Genomic DNA, 20,086 nt, shown 5'->3' with positions numbered 1-20,086 from the left:
AAGCCAGTGGCAAGGATGACATTGTAGAGGGTGGCAAGGAGGGAAAGGAAGGAGGGAGGGCAGTGTTTGAGGTGGCGGTAGGTAACGCAGTTGTGGCCGGGAGCAGTGTTGCATTTAGTGCGGAGTGTGAGGCTGATGTCCTGTGTAGTGATGGGAGTGTTAGGTGCAGATGGTGGGGTGTGGCCCAAGTACTGGAAGCTAGGAGCAAGGGGAGGAACAGAGGTATTCGTACGGTCCATGACATCAGGGAAGAGGGAATAATCAAAGTGGGGATCATCTGGGATGGAAAAAACATCAGAGAGGTGGGAGGCAAAGTGGTTGGCCTTACTGAGGTTGTCAGGAAAGGGACGGTCATTAAGGAGGAGAGGGTACTGGGGGGTGGGGCGGTTCCCAGTAAGGCGGTGGAAGGCAGACCAATACTTGGAAGAGTTGATGGGGAGTGTGGTGTTGAGTCGTGTACATGTCTGGCGCCAGGCTCTGCGTTTCTTCGCAACAAGCAGGTTGCGGATGTGTCGCTGTAATTGCCGGTGGCGGGTAAGTGTATCCCGGTCATGAATGTGGAGAAAAGAGCGGTAGAGGCGACGGGACTCTCGAAGGAGAAGGACGGCCTGTGGAGGCAGGGCGGGGCGGTGAGGGTGGATGGCTTTGGTGGGGATATGGGTGGCGATGGCGTCAGACAAGATCTGGTGCGGGAAGGCAGCAGCACGAGCGATGTCATCAGGAGACTGGAGGGTAAGGTCGTGGCCGTCAACCTGGGTGTGAATGGAATCCCGGTAGGCATCCCAGTTGGCAAGGGAGTAATCATGGACAAGTTTAGGAGGGACGTCAGGGCGAGGAGCATGGCGGGGTTGGCGACCGTTAGAGATAGTGAGGAGGACAGGAGTATGGTCACTGCCAATGAGGTCAAGGACATCCGCGGTGAGGGTCCAAGGAGGTTTGGAGAGGCAAGGACCACATCAGGAGTGGTGTTGAATTCGGGCCGGGTGTGCTGAGGCAGGGGAACCAGGTCTCCCTGGAGAGTGGTGAGAAACTGATGCCACCATCGGAGGTCGGCAGGATCACGGCTGTGGATATTGAGGTCAGCGGCAATCACGTAGGTGGAGAAGGTGCGGTCAATGTGGGCCAGGAAATCGTACTGGATGGGGGTGCGAGGGCGGACATAAATGGTGGCACAGGTGATGGTAAGGGTGGGGAAGAAAAGGCTGAGGGTGAGATGCTCGGCAGGATTGTTAAGGAGAGGTTGGGGCCGGACAGGGAGGTGCTTGAGGTGGCCTATAACAACTCCGCCACGCGCCAGAGGGTACGGGTTATCGGTGCGGTGTAGAGTGTAAGGAGCCGTGGAGACGGAGAGATGGGGTTGAAGGTAGGTTTCATTTAGGACGAAGGCATCCACGCGGTGCTGACGTAGGGTGTGGAGGAAGAGGAGTTTGTGGGTGGGCAGGGAGCGAATGTTGTGGTACAGGATACGGTACGGTTGTTGTGCCATGGGAGTGGAGAGTTAGACAAGGGTGGTGAGGGGGGTGAAGGTGAAGTGGGCCTGGTTGTGGGAGTATGTGGCATAGGTGGTAAGATGGAAGATGGAACGGGCAGCGAGGGCGATTTGGGAAAGAGTGTGTGAGCGCTGGAAGGGGTGGATGTTTTGGAGCACAATGGTGGTGAAACGGATGATGTCCTCAGCAGTAGGGGGAGGGCGGGGCGAGTTGTTGGGGTGGATGGGGTCACCAACAGGACGGACAGGCACGGTGAGCTCAGGGGTTACTGGAGGAGGTTTCGCTTTACACTTCGAGGAGTAGGTAGGATGCGGTTCGTTGCAAGTGTTGCAGGAGGGGGGAGAGGTGAGGTTGGGGCAATGCTTGAGGAAGTGGGAAGCTTTGCAGTGGGGACAAGTAGGGGGGTTCCTGCAGGCAGAGGTAACGTGGTCGTTGTAGGTGAGACAGCATTGGCAGCGGTAGGATTGGACGGGGGAACGGGAGGGGTCCACCTTATGGCGCTGATTGTATATGAGGGCTCCCTCGGTGAGGAGGCGGTCAATGGAGGAGGAGGATTCGTTGAATATCCGCATGAGAAAAGTCGGCCGGCATCATTGAAGATGCGACGGGCCGAGCGGATTTCAATGTCGGGCCGGGAGTTGAGTTCCGCCAACACCTCAGCCTCCGTGATCACGGGGCTAAGCTTCGTGATCACAGCGGTGAAGGTCGGCGGACGCCGGGGAGGTTGAGGCTGACGGGGAGAGGACGGGGTGTAGGGGGTGAGGGTTGCATGTTGGCCAAATTAGATACGGGGGATGCGGGAGAGGAGATCGGTGTGGAGGGAAGCACTGGGGGATTTGATGAGGACCGAGTCCTTGCGAAGAATCAGTTGGGAGATGGGAGCATTGGGGTAGTATTTCCGGATGGCGAGGGTGAGGGAGCGGGCATCAAGGAATTGACGGTCAGGATTGGGGAGGACAAAGGTGTGGGTGGCAGGCGGTGCAGGGGGAGGGGGTCGGAGCCGCGTCCATGGGGGTGGGTGGGTCACGGGGGCTGGGGGTTTTCTTGGAGGAGACTGCAGGGGAAGGGTCAGCATTCGGGCGCTTTGAAGGTTTCGCGGGCACGACTGGGTGGAGAGGGGGCAGGGGTATGGGTTGCAGGGGGAGATGGCGGGGGGCAGGACCACCCTGAGCAGCGGATGACGCAGACGGAGGGGGCGTGGGTGTCACTGAGACTGTGGAACGTCGAGCAGAGATCCGTGCTGGCTTGGAGCCTGTCGGAGGCGGTGCGGGGAGCGGCGGAAAGTCAGTAGCTGTCGATGGGGCGACAGTGATAGGGGAGGAGGAGTTGGGGGTGGTTACAGCCGAATGTGGTGCAGGGGTCGGGTGGACAGGGAGAGAAGGAAGGACGGGGAGTGGGGTGGAGGAGGAGCTCCATGTGATGGTGGTTGGAGCAGCGGAGGGAAAGGTGAAAATGATAGTGGTGGTGGTGGTGGGTTGGGACATGGCGGCGGCGCGCGAGAAGGGCGGCGGCGGCGACCAGACGGCGACGGCGGCGACCGGTAGGCGGCGGCGGCGGCGGCGGCGGCGGCGGCGAGCCCCGGCAGGCGACGGCGGCGGCGGCGGCGGCGGCGGCGGCGAGGACCGGAAGGCGGCCAAACGGCGGCGCAGACGGCGACGGCGGCGAGCACCGGCAGGCGGCGACCAGGCGGCGGCGGCGAGCCCCGGCAGGCAGTATGGACGGCAAGCAGACGACACGGCAGGGAAACGGCGGGGATCTTCCACGTCGAAGGTGCACCCTGAGAGTAGCCCAGGCAGTGAAACTCTTCGATGAAGAAGAGAGGGAATCCAACCCTCGAATGTCGGAATTTGTTGCTTTTTTTTTTTTTTTTTCATTTATTGAATTTCAATTCCCCCCGAAGGGGGCGGGCTGGCAGCAGCTTAGTACGCCGCTCTTCAGCCGACAGATTTTGTGACAAAGAGCAAGAGAACAAATAAGAAAAACAACAGATGATAAAATTGGAGACTTAGAGAGTAACAAGGCGAAAAGAAATCGTGGAACTTAAAACAACAACACAGGAATGATGACGCTAATAAAAATACATACGAAGTAGACAGGGAAAACAATAGACAATTAAAAAACACGGCGACAGTCTGGATTCTGTTCGCAAAAGAAATAAAATTCACACCGAGCGACAGCATGGTGTCTGTTCGCAACACGAGAAAGACAAACAACACTGAATAGTCACTGGAACACTGCACTAAACAGTTGGCAAATGTGACACCACAGTCGAGAGCAGGTGGGGGGAAACTGGACAGAAGAGGGGAAAACGAAAAAAGGGGTGGAAAGGAGAGTAAAAGCGAAGGGGGGAGCCGGGAAAGGAGCTGAAGGAGGATGAGGACCCAGAAGAGGGGAGGGGGGCAGACGCGACAGGGAGTGGGGTAGGCAGAGGAGGGGAATACAAAAGGACTAGGGGGGGAGAAGGGAGGTAGGGAGAAGTTTAGTGGGGGGAAGAACAGGACAGAAGTGAGGGGGGAGAGGGAGCCCAGGGAAAGGACAGAGGAAAGGAGGGGGATGGAGGATCAGAGTTGATAGGAAGGATAAACGGAGGGAGAGAGGGCATCATCCGGCAGGGGGAGTTGATGGAAGCCACCTCGGGAAAGGAGATGGAGGGTGTAGAGATGGAGGGTAGGGGGGACACAACGGTGAAGACGTGGCAGGGGGTGGGGATGGGAGAGGAGAGGAGCAACCAGGGGGTGAGGGGGTTCAAGACGGCGGGAGGTGTAGAGGATGCGGATATGTGCGAGGAATAGGAGCAGATGGGAAAAAGGAATTAGATCATAGAGGATCCGCGTGGGGGACGGGAGGCGGATACGGAAGGCGAGGCGGAGTGCATGACGCTCAAGGATCTGGAGGGACTGATAGAATTTGGGGGGGGCAGAGATCCAGGCAGGACTGGCATAACAGAGGATGGGACGGATTAAGGATTTGTAGGTGTGGAGGATGGTAGAGGGGTGCAACCCCCATGTCCGGCCAGAGAGGAGTTTGAGGAGGCGGAGGCGGTTGTGGGCTTTGGATTGGATGGATCGGAGATGAGGGATCCAGGTGAGGTGACGGTCAATGGTGAGGCCAAGGTAGGTGAGGGTGGGGGTGAGACGGACAGGACGTGCGCAGACAGTAAGGGAGAAATCCAGGAGCCGGAAGGAGCGAGTGGTACGACCTACGATGATTGCCTGGGTCTTGGAAGGATTTAGTTTCAGGAGCCATTGGTTACACCATGCGGCAAAAAGGTCAAGGTGATTCTGGAGAAGGCGTTGGGACCGTTGGAGGGTAGGAGCGAGGGCGAGGAAGGCGGTGTCATCAGCATATTGCAAGAGGTGCACTGGAGGGGGGGTTGGGGCATATCTGCCGTGTACAGGAGGTAGAGGAGAGGGGAGAGGACAGAGCCCTGGGGCACACCGGCAGAGGGGTAGAAGGTGCGGGAATTGGCATGATGGATGGTAACGTAGGAGGGGCGGCGGGAGAGGAAGGAGGCCACCAGACGGATGTAGTTGAGAGGAAGGGCGTAGGTTTGGAGTTTAAACAGGAGACCGGGATGCCAGACACGGTCGTAGGCCTTTTCAAGGTCAAGTGAGACAAAAATGGCGGAGCGACGGGTGTTAAGCTGGAGGGAGAGGAGATGAGTGAGGCGGAGGAGTTGGTCATCAGCAGAGAAGGAAGGGCGAAAGCCACATTGGGTGTTTGGGAGGAGGTGGTTTTGGTGGAGGTGCAGATGGATGCGCAGGGAAAGGATGGATTCCAAGAGCTTGCTGAACACCGACGTGAGACAGATAGGACGATAGGAAGAGGCATCAGATGGAGGCTTATTGGGTTTGGAGAACATCAGGATACGGGAGGTTTTCCACAGGTCGGGATAGAAGCCAGTGGCAAGGATGACATTGTAGAGGGTGGCAAGGAGGGAAAGGAAGGAGGGAGGGCAGTGTTTGAGGTGGCGGTAGGTAACGCAGTCGTGGCCGGGAGCAGTGTTGCGTTTAGTGCGGAGTGTGAGGCTGATGTCCTGTGTAGTGATGGGAGTGTTAAGTGCAGATGGTGGGGTGTGGCCCAAGTACTGGAAGCTAGGAGCAAGGGGAGGAACAGAGGTATCCGTACGGTCCATGACATCAGGGAAGAGGGAATAATCAAAGTGGGGATCATCTGGGATGGAAAAAACATCAGAGAGGTGGGAGGCAAAGTGGTTGGCCTTACTGAGGTTGTCAGGAAAGGGACGGTCATTAAGGAGGAGAGGGTACTGGGGGGTGGGGCGGTTCCCAGTAAGGCGGTGGAAAGCAGACCAATACTTGGAAGAGTTGATGGGGAGCGTGGTGTTGAGGTGTGTACATGTCTGGCGCCAGGCTCGGCGTTTCTTCGCAACAAGCAGGTTGTGGATGTGTCGCTGTAATTGCCAGTGGCGGGTAAGTGTATCCCGGTCACGAGTGCGGAGAAAAGAGCGGTAGAGGCGGCGGGACTCCCGAAGGAGAAGGACGGCCTGTGGTGGAAGGGCAGGGCGGTGAGGGTGGATGGCTTTGGTGGGGATATGGGTGGCGACGGCATCAGACAAGGTCTGGTGCAGGAAGGCAGCAGTGCGAGAGATGTCATCAGGAGACTGGAGGGTAAGGGCGTGGCTGTCAACCTGGGTGTGAATGGAATCCCGGTAGGCATCCCAGTTGGCACGGGAGTAATCATGGACAAGTTTAGGAGGGACGTCAGGGCGAGGAGTGTGGCGGGGATGGCGACCGGTAGAGATAGTGAGGAGGACAGGGGCATGGTCACTGCCAATGAGGTCAAGGACATCCGCGGTGATGCGCCCAAGAAGGTTGGGAGAGGCAAGGACTACATCAGGAGTGGTGTTGGATGCGGGCCGGGTGTTCTGGGGCAGGGGAACCAGGTCTCCCTGGAGAGTGGTGAGAAACTGATGCCACCGCCGGAGGTCGGCAGGATCGCGGCTGTGGATATTGAGGTCGGCGGCAATCACGTAGGTGGAGAAGGTGCGGTCAATGTGGGCCAGGAAATCGTATGGGATGGGGGTGCGAGGGCGGACATAAATGGTGGCACAGGTGATGGTAAGGGCGGGGAATGAGAGGCTGAGGGTGAGATGCTCGGCAGGATTGTTAAGGAGAGGTTGGGGCCGGACTGGGAGGTGCTTGAAGTGGCCTATAGCAACTCCGCCACGCGCCAGAGGGTACGGGTTATCGGTGCGATGTAGGGTGTAAGGGGCAGTGGAGATGGAGATACGGGGCTGAAGGAAGGTTTCATTGAGGACGAAGGCATCCACGCGATGCTGACGTAGGGTGTGGAGGAAGAGGAGTTTGTGGGTGGGCAGGGAGCGAACGTTGTGGTACAGGATACGGTACGGTTGTTGTACCATGGGAGTGGAGAGTTAGATGAGGGTGGTGAGGGGGGTGAAGGTGAAGTGGGCCTGGTTGTGGGAGTAAGTGGCATAGGTGGTAAGATGGAAGATGGAACGGGCAGCGAGGGCGATTTGGGAAAGAGTGTGGGAGCGCTGGAAGGGGTGGATGGTGGTGAAACGGATGATGTCCTCAGCAGTAGGGGGAGGGCAGAGCGAGTTGTTGGGGTGGATGGGGTCATCAACAGGACGCACAGGGACGATGAGCTCAGGGGTTACTGGAGGAGGTTTCGCTTTACACTTCGAGGAGTAGGTAGGATGGGGTTCATTACAAGTGTTGCAGGAGGGGGGAGAGGTGAGGTTGGGGCAATGCTTGAGGAAGTGGGAAGCTTTGCAGTGGGGACAAGTAGGGGGGTTCTTGCAGGCAGAGGTAACGTGGTCGTTGTAGGTGAGACAGCGTTGGCAGCGGTAGGATTGGACTGGGGAATGGGAGGGGTCCACCTTATGGCGCTGATTGTAGATGAGGGCTCCCTCGGTGAGGAGGCGGTCAATGGAGGAGGAGGATTCAGTGAATATCCGCATGAGAAAAGTCGGCCCGGCATCATTGAAGATGCGACGGGCCGAGCGGATTTCGATGTCGGGCCGGGAGTTGAGTTCCGCCAACACCTCAGCCTCCGTGATCACGGGGCTAAGCTTCGTGATCACAGCGGTGAAGGTCGGCGGACGTCGGGGAGGTTGAGGCTGACGGGGAGAGGACGGGGTGTGGTAGGGGGTGAGGGTTGCACGTTGGCCAAATTAGATACGAGGGATGCGGGAGAGGAGGTCGGTGTGGAAGGAAGCATTGGGGGATTTTATGAGGAACGAGTCCTTGCGAGGAATCAGTTGGGAGATGGGAGCATTGGGGCAGTATTTCCGGATGGTGAGAGTGAGGGAGCGGGCATCAAGGAATTGAGGGTCAGGATTGGAGAGGACAAAGGTGTGGGTGGCAGGCGTGGCGGGGGCGGGGGTCGGGGCCGCGTCCATGGGAGTGGGTGGGTCACGGGGATTGGGGGTTTTTTTGGAGGAGACTTCGGGGGAAGGGTCAGCATTCGGGCGCTTGGAAGGTTTCGTGGACACCACTGGGTGGGGAGGGGGCAGGGGGACGGGTTGCAGGGGGAGATGGCGGGGAGCAGGACCACCCTGAGCAGCGGAAGACGCAGACGATGGGGGCGTGGGTGTCACTGAGACTGTGGAACGTCGAGCAGAGATCCGTGCTGGCTTGGAGCCTGTCGGAGGCGGTGCGGGGAGCGGCGGAAAGTCAGTAGCTGTCGATGGGGCGACAGTGATAGGGGAAGAGGAGTTGGGGGTGGGTACAGCCGAAAGTGGCGCAGGGGTGGGGTGGACAGGGAGAGAAGGAAGGACGGGAAGTGGGGTGGAGGATGAGCTCCATGTGATGGTGGTTGGAGCAGCGGAGGGAGAGGTGAAAATGATAGTGGTAGTGGTGGTGGGTTGGGGCATGGTGGCGGCGCGCGAGAAGGGCGGCGGCGGCGGCGACCAGACGGCGGCGGAGGCGACCAGACGGCGGCGGCGGTGACCAGGCGGCGGCGGCGGCGGCGGCGGCGGCGGCGGCTGCGGCGGCGAGCACCGGCAGGCGGCGACCAGGCGGCGGCGGCGGCGGCGAGGACCGGCAGGCGGCGACCAAACGGCGGCGGCGGTGAGGACCGGCAGGCGGCGACCAAACGACGGCGGCGGCGGCGGCGGCGGCGGCGAGCACCGGCAGGCGGCGGCGGCGGCGAGCAGTACTGACGACGAGCAGACGGCAAGGCAAGGGTGGGGATCTTCCACGTCGAGGGTGCACCCTGAGAGTAGCCCAGGCAGTGAAACTCTTCGACGAAGATGTGAGGGAATCCAACCCTCGAATGTGTTGGAATTTGTTGCATATCTTTCACTTTTTTAACGAACGCATCATCACTAGTGTTGCTGAGTATGAAGAACTGTCTTTGGAAATAAACAAGAGACATGAACGGGGTTACCCCTTTGTTAAGAGACAATCGATACTCAATAGACGCAGATAAGGTGACTTTTCTTACTTCCAAACGTTTCCTGTTAAGCTTATTATTGCGACATCGAATAAACGGCCGTCCGTTGAATGCACTGTTGCCTGGCGTCGCCGACAGATGTCAGCTCGTTACGCTGCCGGGAAAAACTTCCGTCTCCTGTCTCCAATTCCTCTGCAATGCCTGTACGCCGGAGCAAACAACAGGCGAACGACCAGTCATCAGAACAATGATAGTATTCACTACAGTTGGCCTGAACTTACGAACAAGATTTTACGCAGTACGAATGAAAGACAGTACTGTCGGACGAATAATGAGCTAAGGAACACAAGCGATTCTCTTTCTTAGACGCAAACCTCACAGAGCTACACACACACACACACACACACACACACACACACACACACACACATATGCAATAGAACGCTATTGTAGCGAAATACTTGCAATGAAAAGCCGTGATATCCACACAGGATAGTTGTGTATGTCAGCTGCACTGTTGGTGATGCAGAAAGCAAAGCAGCGAAGGAAAGGAAAAATATGGGCGTCTGAATTTTCACAGAAGCTGACAAATACGTGGCGGCAGTTCACGAGTCATTGAATTACAGCTACAGACTTTATGAGGCGTGTGTCGCAATTTTACTTGTATGTCTGTGGACAATTACTGAATTCGATTTGTTCAGTATTCCGTTTGAAACGGATAAACATACTAAGTGGTAAAACAACAGGGACTATGTAATGGCTACTGTAATGCTTTATACAATATTACTAGTGCCGGTACTTAGACATGAAGTACTGACATGCTGAACTTCTCTAAATTCTGCCAGTATGCAAGTCCAGCAATCAAATAATTTGCAAAAGGTAATAACAAGCAACGCATTTCTGCTGGGCTGTTTTTTACCTGAAGCTAGAGGGTGTGTAAGAAGAAAATGCCAGTAGGTAGGTCAGTGCAGCTCCCTTTCCTGAGGAGGAGTTGTTGATACCACCTGGGAAGCACCAGGAATTGCTACATCATTCATGTTACCTCAAACATAGCATCCTGAAAGGAACACGGAATTCAAGATACAGATATTTGAAAGCCGATTTTTGGTTATGATATCAATGTCAGCAACGTTCATGGTGATGTGATAGCAATGTGACAATTTTGGACAGCTTGTATTCTGTGATTCGAGCCAGTAAACGATAGATAATTGTAAGTGGGTGTTGGTTGTTTTAGGGGAAGGGGACAAAACAGTGAGGTCGTTGGTCGCATTGGATTAGGGTAGGACGGGAAAGGGGTCTGCCGTGACGTTCAAAGGAACCATTCTGGCATTTGCCTGAAGCGATTTAGGGAAGAAAACACGGAAATCCTAAATCAGGTTGGCGGACACGAGTTTGAACCGCCGTCCTCCCGAATGCGAGTCCAGCGCTCTAACCACTGCGCAGCCTCGCTCGGTGTAGTGAGTGTGATGTGGGTGACTGCATGCTCATGAGTTGTGAGATGTGTGATGCTGGTAACTCCCAAGCGCAACTCCACATTCCTCTCAAACCAACCCTCAGATTTCAACAGTTCTCGCAATAAAACGCGAGAGTCGCGAGCTGTAGTATTTCCAAACTTTACCCTTCGGAAAGAGGTGACGCTTTTGCTTTGTTTACAAGGACTATCGAGTTTACAGAACTGCAGCGCAATAATTTTTTACTCTGCTGTTTATTTCTTTCCCTACCCATCCAATCATCAACTTCAGTTACCACAAATTTCAAAACTAAAGAGCTTCTATGACTTTCATGTTACGATGTCAAGTGCTGGATAAATGCCGTGAAATTTCATTTTTCTTCCAATTGGTTCGGGGTCAGTCCTCCATTGCTTCACTATTCAGATGACGATAGAAGGAAGAAATTAATTTGTTTTCGTCTATGGAAAGCCGTCCGTGTTGACTTGTGACGGACCAGTGGTGCAGGAGATTGTGGGACGTGCGATAAGGCTGCGCTCACATTGCCACCGACAACGGTCGTCAGTCCCCGTCGATAAAGGTTGCCCTCCTACATCGTCTGACAGCTTGGTCACTGTGTGTCCCACCTGATTCGTTAGTTTTTGACGAGATCGAGGAGGTTAGATTAGGTCAGAACCTATTTTATGTATGAAGTAGGCTATATTCTAACCTACAATGATGGGATGGATACCACGGCGCCTCTGTGCTTGAAGACGAGTGCTGCAGTTCGGCTTTTGCTGTTATAAGATGCACGTAAATCAGCTGCATCTGTCTCGAAACGAACGTGGCGAGTACTGCACACTCCGTCTGCAGTTACTGTAATTACCAGACAAGTTTCACAAACATACGGGATGAAAGATAAACACTGTGCCACAAATATTAAAATCGCTATTATTTTGTGAATCCACTTTCCTACTCTCACCAGCGATTTCAGAAGGGACCAAGACCTTACAAACGAACAGGCCGTAATTGATTTTTTTCATATTTATACACGCGTCGTACGAAAATATGTAGTTTCAGTGATACACAGCACTCATGATCTCTCCAAAACACAGGCGCATAATGGGGCCCCTTAGGGATATGGCAGCAAGAGAGGGGAAGAAAACCCATGTGCACTCCGTGTGCATACCGGGGGGAGTCATTCCAGATGTGGAAAGGGTCCTTCCGGATTCCATGAAGGGTACAGGGTGCACCCATCTGCAGGTGGTCGCTCATGTCGGCACCAATGATGTGTGTCGCTATGGATCGGAGGAAATCCTCTCTGGCTTCCGGCGGCTATCTGATTTGGTGAAGACTGCCAGTCTCGCTAGCGGGATGAAAGCAGTGCTCATCATCTGCAGCATCGTCGACAGGACTTACTGCGGACCTTTGGTACAGAGCCGAGTGCAGGGTCTGAATCAGAGCCTGAGACTGTTCTGGGACCGTGTGGGCTGCAGATTCCTCGATTTGCGCCATAGGATGGTGGGGTTTCGGGTTCCGCTGGATAGGTCAGGAGTCCACTACACGCAGCAAGCGGCTACACGGGTAGCAGGGGCTGTGTGGCGTGGACTGGGCGGTTTTTTAGGTTAGATGGCCTCGGGCAAGTACAGAAAGGGCAACAGCCTCAAAGGGTACGGGGCAAAGTCAGGACACGCGGGGACCAAGCAGCAATCGGTATTGTAATTGTAAACTGTCGAAGCTGCATTGGTAAAGTACCGGAACTTCAAGTGCTGATAGAAAGCACCGAAGCTGAAATCGTTATAGGTACAGAAAGCTGGCTGAAGCCAGAGAGAAATTCAGCCGAAATTTTTACAAAGGCACATACAGTGTTTAGAAAGGATAGATTGCATGCAACCGATGGTGGCGTGTTTGTCGCTGTTAGTAGTAGCTTATCCTGTAGTGAAGTAGAAGTGGATAGTTCCTGTGAGTTATTATGGGTGGAGGTTACACTCAACAACCGAGCTAGGTTAATAATTAGCTCCTTTTACCGACCTCCCGACTCAGCAGCATTAGTGGCAAAACAACTGAGAGAAAATTTGGAATACATTTCACATAAATTTTCTCAGCATGTTATAGTTTTAGGTGGAGATTTCAATTTACCAGATATAGACTGGGACAATCAGATGTTTAGGACGGGTGGTAGGGTCAGAGCATCGAGTGACATTATACTGAGTGCACTATCCGAAAATTACCTCAAACAATTAAACAGAGAACCGACTCGTGGAGATAACATCTTGGCCCTACTGATAACAAACATACCCGAACTTCTCGACTCTGTAAGTGCAGAACAGGGAATCAGTGATCATAAGGCCGTTGCAGCATCCCTGAATATGGAAATTAATAGGAATATAAAAAAAGGGAGGAAGGTTTATCTGTTTAGCAAGAGTAATAGAAGGCAGATTTCAGTCAACCTAACAGATCAAAACGAAAATTTTTGTTCTGACACTGACAATGTGGAGTGTTTATGGGAAAACTTTAAGGCAATCGTAAAATGCGTTTTAGACAGGTACGTGCCGAGTAAAACTGTGAGGGACGGGAAAAACCTATTGTGGTACAACAACAAAGTTAGGAAACTACTGCGAAAGCAAAGAGAGCTTCACTCCAAGTTTAAACGCAGCCAAAACCTCTCAGACAAACAGAAGCTAAATGATGTCAAAGTTAGCGTAAGGAGGGCTATGCGTGAATTCGAAAGTAAAATTCTATGTACCGACTTGACAGAAAATCCTAGGAAGTTCTGGTCTTACGTTAAATCAGTAAGTGGCTCGAAACAGCATATCCAGACACTCCGGGATGATGATGGCATGGAAACAGAGGATGAACGCGTAAAGCTGGAATACTAAACACCTTTTTCCAAAGCTGTTTCACAGAGGAAGACCGCACTGCAGTTCCTTCTCTAAATCCTCGCACAAACGAAAAAAATGGCTGACATCGAAATAAGTGTCCAAGGAATAGAAAAGCAACTGGAATCACTCAACAGAGGAAAGTCCACTGGACCTGACGGGATACCAATTCGATTCTACACAGAGTACGCAAAAGAACTTTCCCCCCCCTTCTAACAGACGTGTACCGCAAGTATCTAGAGGAACGGAAGGTTCCAAACGATTGGAAAAGAGCACAGGTAGTCCCAGTCTTCAAGAAGGGTCGTCGAGCAGATGCGCAAAACTATAGACCTATATCTTTGACGTCGATCTGTTGTAGAATTTTAGAACATGTTTTTTGCTCGAGTATCATGTCGTTTTTGGAAACCCAAAATCTACTCTGTAGGAATCAACATGGATTCCGGAAACAGCGATCGTGTGAGACCCATCTCGCTTTATTTGTTCATGAGACCCAGAAAATATTAGATACAGGCTCCCAGGTAGATGCCATTTTCCTTGACTTCCGGGAAGCGTTCGATACAGTTCCGCACTGTCGCCTGATAAACAAAGTAAGAGCCTACGGAATATCAGACCAGGTGTGTGGCTTGATTGAAGAGTTTTTAGCAAACAGAACACAGCATGTTGTTATCAATGGAGAGACGTCTACAGACGTTAAAGTAACCTCTGGTGTGCCACAGGGGAGTGTTATGGAACCATTCCTTTTCACAATATATATAAATGACCTAGTAGATAGTGTCGGAAGTTCCATGCGGCTTTTTGCGGAAGATGCTGTAGTATACAGAGAAGTTGCAGCATTAGAAAATTGTAGCGAATTGCAGGGAGATCTGCACCGGATGGGCACTTGGTGCAGGGAGTGGCAACTGACCCTTAACATAGACAAATGTAATGTATTGTGCATACATAGAAAGAAGGATCCTTTATTGTATGAATATATGATAGCGGAACAAACACTGGTAGCAGTTACTTCTGTAAAATATCTGGAGTATGCATGCGGAACGATTTGAAGTGGAATGATCATATAAAATTAATTGTTGGTAAGGCGGGTACCAGGTTGAGATTCATTCTGAGAGTCCTTAGAAACTGTAGTCCATCATCAAAGGAGGTGGCTTACAAAACACTCGTTCGACTATACTTGAGTATTGCTCATCAGTGTGGGATCCGTACCAGATCGGGTTGACGGAGGAGTTAGAGAAGATCCAAAGAAGAGCGGCGCGTTCGTCACAGGGTGATTTGGTAACCGTGATAGCGTTACGGAGATGTTTAGCAAACTCGAGTGGCAGACTCCGCAAGAGAGGCGCTCTGCATCGCGGTGTAGCTTGCTCGCCAGGTTTCGAGAGGGTGCGTTTCTGGATGAGGTATCGAATATATTGCTTCCCCCTACTTATACCTCCCGAGGAGATCACGAATGTAAAATTAGAGAGATTCGAGCGCGCACGGAGGCTTTCTGACAGTCATTCTCCCGCGAACCGTACGCGACTGGAACAGAAACGGGAGGTAATGACAGTGGCACGTAAAGTGCCCTCCGCCACACACCGTTGGGTGGCTTGCGGAGTATAAATGTAGACGTAGATGTTCAGAGTGTGGTTAATTATGTTACAGTGGCAGGATGTCCGACTTCGTTGGACGTTTTCTATGTGATAATGAGCACAAAGTAGTTAATTTACGTTATGGAAGTATATGTTTCTATTATAAACTGAAGGGGCAAAGTAACTGGTGTACCTGCCTAATATGGTGCGGGGCCCCTGCGAGCATGTAGAGGTGGCATAACACGATGTGGCATGGACTCAACTAACGTCTGAAGTAGTTCTAAAAGAAAATAACACCATGAACCCTGCCAAGCTGCCCATAATTCCATAAGAGTACACGGGCTTTCAGTGAGGTAACCCGAATAATCAGATAGCTCAACAATGAAGGCGCACTATCTGGCATGCAGAAGTTCACAAAACGTTGGGAAGCTGTCACTAGCAGACAAGCTTTGGACAAACGAACAACTACAGTGAAATAATGAGACTGACAGGAAACACATTACAAATTAATAACGCCACGTGCGTAGTGCACAAGATTGCGAGTGACACGATCCGCAGGAAGGAGAAAGTGAAGTAAAATATGCAAGTGTTACCACCTAAACTTGAATTACAATGACAAAATCCTGTTTGGCAGTTAAAATTTAAAACGTAAATTTGTAGCTTTAGAAAAATACAAAGATTGCATGTATATATCTACAGGATAAAAAATATAAAGGAATTAACATTTAGAGAAAAGGGCTACCTGAGGGGAGTTCAATTTGAGGGCTCAAATAAACTGATCAAACACTTAACATAAACAAAGCCAACTGAAGCATAAAAACTGGCTGGAAATGCATCATGTAAAAATACATAAATTAATACACAGTAAAAAAAAGCAATTTCAATGCAGAATAACTAAAGTAAAGAAACTGGCTAAGTAAATATTTCAAAAATTGACATCGTGGTGTCAAGGTAGTTCTGATCCTTACTAATCAGCTGATCATTAAACAGGTGATCATTAACTCCATATCCATGTTTGATAATTTACAATTCTTCTAGAAGTCCACAACAAAACCCAGCACAATCTTATGACTGGTGGGAGGTTTAAGACTTTGGCCAGATGAAGCAGCATTCTGCCTCTGTTGAGAATTTTAAGTCAACAGGGCATCGACCACCCATGCTGTGGGATCTCCAGATTCTGAATTATGCCAGAAAGTGGCAAAAAAAGTGACCTTCTTGTTAAATTGGAAGAATCAGAATTACTTTGACATCCTGATGTGAGTTTTTAAAAAATTTTGGTTTGGGTTATTCTTCTTTTAAGTTGCTTTTTCCTATATATTGTTCAGTGTATTTTTATATTATGCATTACGTGCAATTTTGGTTCTATGGAAGCCGTTTCTTATATAAACCATTTATTATTGATTTTTCTTTTAACTTGTTCTCCCCTTGGGTGTGCCACTCTTCTGATGATATCTATTATTTCATATGTTCCAATGCACAACGCTTTGTCTTGCTAAGGTCGCAGAAAAACATATGGACTGATGCAAGACAAAGCATAGTCTACTGGAACATAGTGCAGGAGCTGACGACATGCTGTTGATGAATACATAAACGTAACTGGAAACGTCAGCCATGCGAAGATGGGCACAGATTCCCAAGGCCAGTTATGGCACTGAAATAAGGCACTTCGAAACTGTTTATACAGTATCTGTGTCTTCACAATACTATGCCCTTCAGAACGGCATGCAAATCTGAAGGAACAGGCACTGTCATTGACAATTATAGCAGTGGTGAACATTAGGGATTTAAGTCCCAGACAGGAACAAATTTTCACGTGTCACACACATCTGACATCAATGTATAACCGCAGTAAGCGAAGCTATTTTGTAATGTTCACCACTTCTGTAATGGCCAGTGAGGATTCTGCTCTCTCAGATGTGTATAGATGTTTGAAGGAATATACTGTAAATATACGGTCACTGTATAAACACAATATTGGAACAATCAATGATGTATCTATTCCTCTACCGTAAAAATCACGAGGTAACACACACAAAATAATACTATGCATGAAATGGCAAAATGAGACATAAATCAATAGATGAAAATCCTGAGCAGGTTTGATGGTCCTGCCCTGCCCATAATGCTCCAAACATTCTCAGTTGGGGAGAGAACCAGCGGCTATGGTGTCCAAGATAGGGTTTGACAACCACAAAGACAAGCACTTGAAACTCTCACAGTGTACAGGCATATAATGTTGCTGAAATGTAAGCCCAGGGTGGCTTGTTATGAAGGGAAACAAAATGGTGCATAGAATCTCCTCGACTTATCTCTGTACTGTATGGGTGCCACAGATGGCAACCAGTGGGGCTCTGCTATGAAAAGACATGGCACCCCAGACCATATAGTTCTCAGGCCACATGGTGGGCAACGTTCAGGTTGGCATCCCACAGCTGTCCAGGGCGTCTTGAAACACGTATCAGACCTGGAATTTCGTTGACTGGAGTAGAATTGTCTCAAGTGACGAATCCCACTTGTAACTGAGCCTGGATGAGGAGTAAAGAAGTGTCGGGAGGCGCTACATACAGCCATGGGATACCAATCTGACTGTCACCCACCACACTGACCGTCAATGTGGAGCCGCGGTCCACGGTTCCATTTCATTTTGTAGTAGGACCCCTTTGGTTGTCATCCACAGTACTGTTAGAGCACAGTCGTATGTGGGTGATATTCTATGCACCCATTTGTAGCACTCTACGGAAAGGCATCCTTGGCTTACATTTCAGCAAGATAATGCACATCTGCACATAGCGATAGTTTCTACTGCTTGTCTTCATGCTTGAAAACCCTTCCTTGGCCAGTGAGGTCGCAGGTTCGCTCCCATCTGAAAACGTATGTAACATTATTGGTGAGGCCATCTGACCAGCTCAGGATTTTGATGAGCTAAAGCGCCAACTGGACAATATATGGCTCGACATCCCTCAAGAGGACATCCAACAAATCTATCAATCAATGCCAAGCCAAATAACTGCTAATATAAGGACCAGTGGTAGACCAACACTTTACTGACTTGCTCAATTTGTGGAGCTCTTTCTCTCGAATAAGTCGACCAATTTTTCTACAGTTGTGGCCATTTGGTAGGCTGTACATGTACATAATGTCTACGAATTTCAGTCCCAAGTGGACAATTTCTTCGAGGTGAGTATAAGGGTTGTGACTATATGACACGTGTAAGTTTCGATTGATACTGGAAGTGTGCTCCGGTAGTTGTAGTTCTTAAGGCGAGCACTTGTGGTAAGCGACAAATCTGTGTTTGAATCCTGGTCTGGCACAAATTTTCTTCTGGTCCAAATGGCAGATGTCAATATAGTGTCTCAGTACGTGAAATTATTTTGTAACATTTCGGAAGTATTCGTAGCTAGCTGCATTATTCAGCAACAAGAAATGCTTTTTTTTTTTGCCATAATACTGTTCATTCCGTTCAACTGCTCTTCATAGCCTTTTGCTGTCTCTGAGATAAATACAATATCATTAGAAAACCTCAATGCCTTTGTTGTTTGTCCCAGAACTTTAATTTCGCTCACAAATTACTCCTTGGTTTCCTTTTCTCCTTACTCAGTGTACAGACTGAATAACACCAGTCGTACACTACAACCCACTTTTCCCCCTTAGCCACCGCTTTCCTCTCACATTCTATGACTTTTGCAACTGCAGTCTGGTTTCTGTACGTGTCTTGAATAATCGTTCACTCCATTTTCTAAAAATCTGTGATACCTTCAAACTTCAAAGTTTGGTATATAAGTAAAAATTTTTACAATCTCTTGCTAAATCGGCCAATGTTACGAGAAGAAGAGTATAATATATTATTTCTCAAGACAACAAATATTTTGTGAACATGTACTAATTGTACACAGCCGAATGTGGTATTACTAGAAATAGTTTTATTTGGCACTGCATACCAATGTAGTGCTATGACTTACTATTTTTTTTAAATTTTAATGCAAAAGATAATTTTAGCTATTGTAGACAAAAGGGCATCATGGATGTCCAGGTTCATACCTCTATTTTACGAAGCTAACCCATTAATCACGAATTAGAGACGGTTTTTCTATACAATCTTATCACAAATGCCTTTTCATTTGTTTTAAAGTGCTTATTAACTCGATAATTTGTACACAGCATTGTCATAAACAATAACCATGACCACTAAGGTAGTCCAATATCTCTGGCCATCGTGCAAGTAGACGTTTCAAAACGAATATACTTTCCGAATTGCTAAATATATTTGTCATTGTTGCCTTGAATTGTAATTTACGTATTGCTCCCTCGGCCTAATGTGCTTATTGTAACTGAAAATGTTTGTCGACTTAAAGTTTTAGGTACAACTAAAACAGGAGTTACGAGGAAATCTAGAAGGTTTCAGACCATGGAGAAATTGTGAAGAGCAGATCATTAGTTTAAAGTTGATTATGGTGTGCTGTAGGAGACAGAACAAATCTATGGCAATAACGTTTGTAAACTTTAAGAAGCCATCCAATGTCTCCATGGAACTCCAGTTTTAAAAATTCTAAGAAATCTAAGACTTTATCCAAAATTAATTAAAGTAGTAGAACTTACTCTAAACAACACTAAATTGAAAATAAGGCTTAGAGAAAAAAATTCTGAAACATTCCTCATAAAAACAGGCCTATTACCATTACTGTTCGACTGAGCACTGGAATATGTAATGAGAGAATGTTACAAGAATAACGCAAAGAACATAACAACTGGAAGTGTGAAAACTGATAAAAGCTTAAACTGCTTGGGATTTATTGCTGATATTATGCTCCTAGTCAAGAACGTTCAAGAAACTACTAAAGTAGTTAAATCATTAAAAAATAACACAGAAACTCATTTTGATTGACATGCCGCAGCACTTAACGCCTTACAACATCGTCAATCTAATTGCCGGTTCGCACCTAACGGCACAAACCCTCCAAAAATAGATCCTTTTACTGTTGTATTCACGTACCCTTACTTTTTTTTTTTTTTTTTTTTTTTTTGTGGTGGTGCTGAAGTCTGATCAACTTCGTTGATTTTTACTTCTGTAGGGAATGGAAGGGGTAAAAATTCTCTCTTTATTTATTTATTCTTCTTTCAGCTTTAGTTTGGGCACACAGAAGGGTCCTTTAACTCGCTGCTTTTGGTGTGTGTTTGAAAACATGTGCGTAGAAGTGCTAAAGGACGATATGTCCTTAAATTATGGAGAATTCCGTAGGGATATTATTTATGGAGGCTCAAATACTATCGCCTTCGGTACTTTGTATTTGTGGTTGCGTAAGGGTTCTACCACACCTAATGTGGTGAGTTGTGGTGTACTGTCACGT

This window comes from Schistocerca piceifrons, chromosome 11, assembly GCF_021461385.2.
Source record: "Schistocerca piceifrons isolate TAMUIC-IGC-003096 chromosome 11, iqSchPice1.1, whole genome shotgun sequence".
NCBI classification, from domain to species: domain Eukaryota; kingdom Metazoa; phylum Arthropoda; class Insecta; order Orthoptera; family Acrididae; genus Schistocerca; species Schistocerca piceifrons.
Note: the sequence above shows the minus strand (reverse complement) of the source record.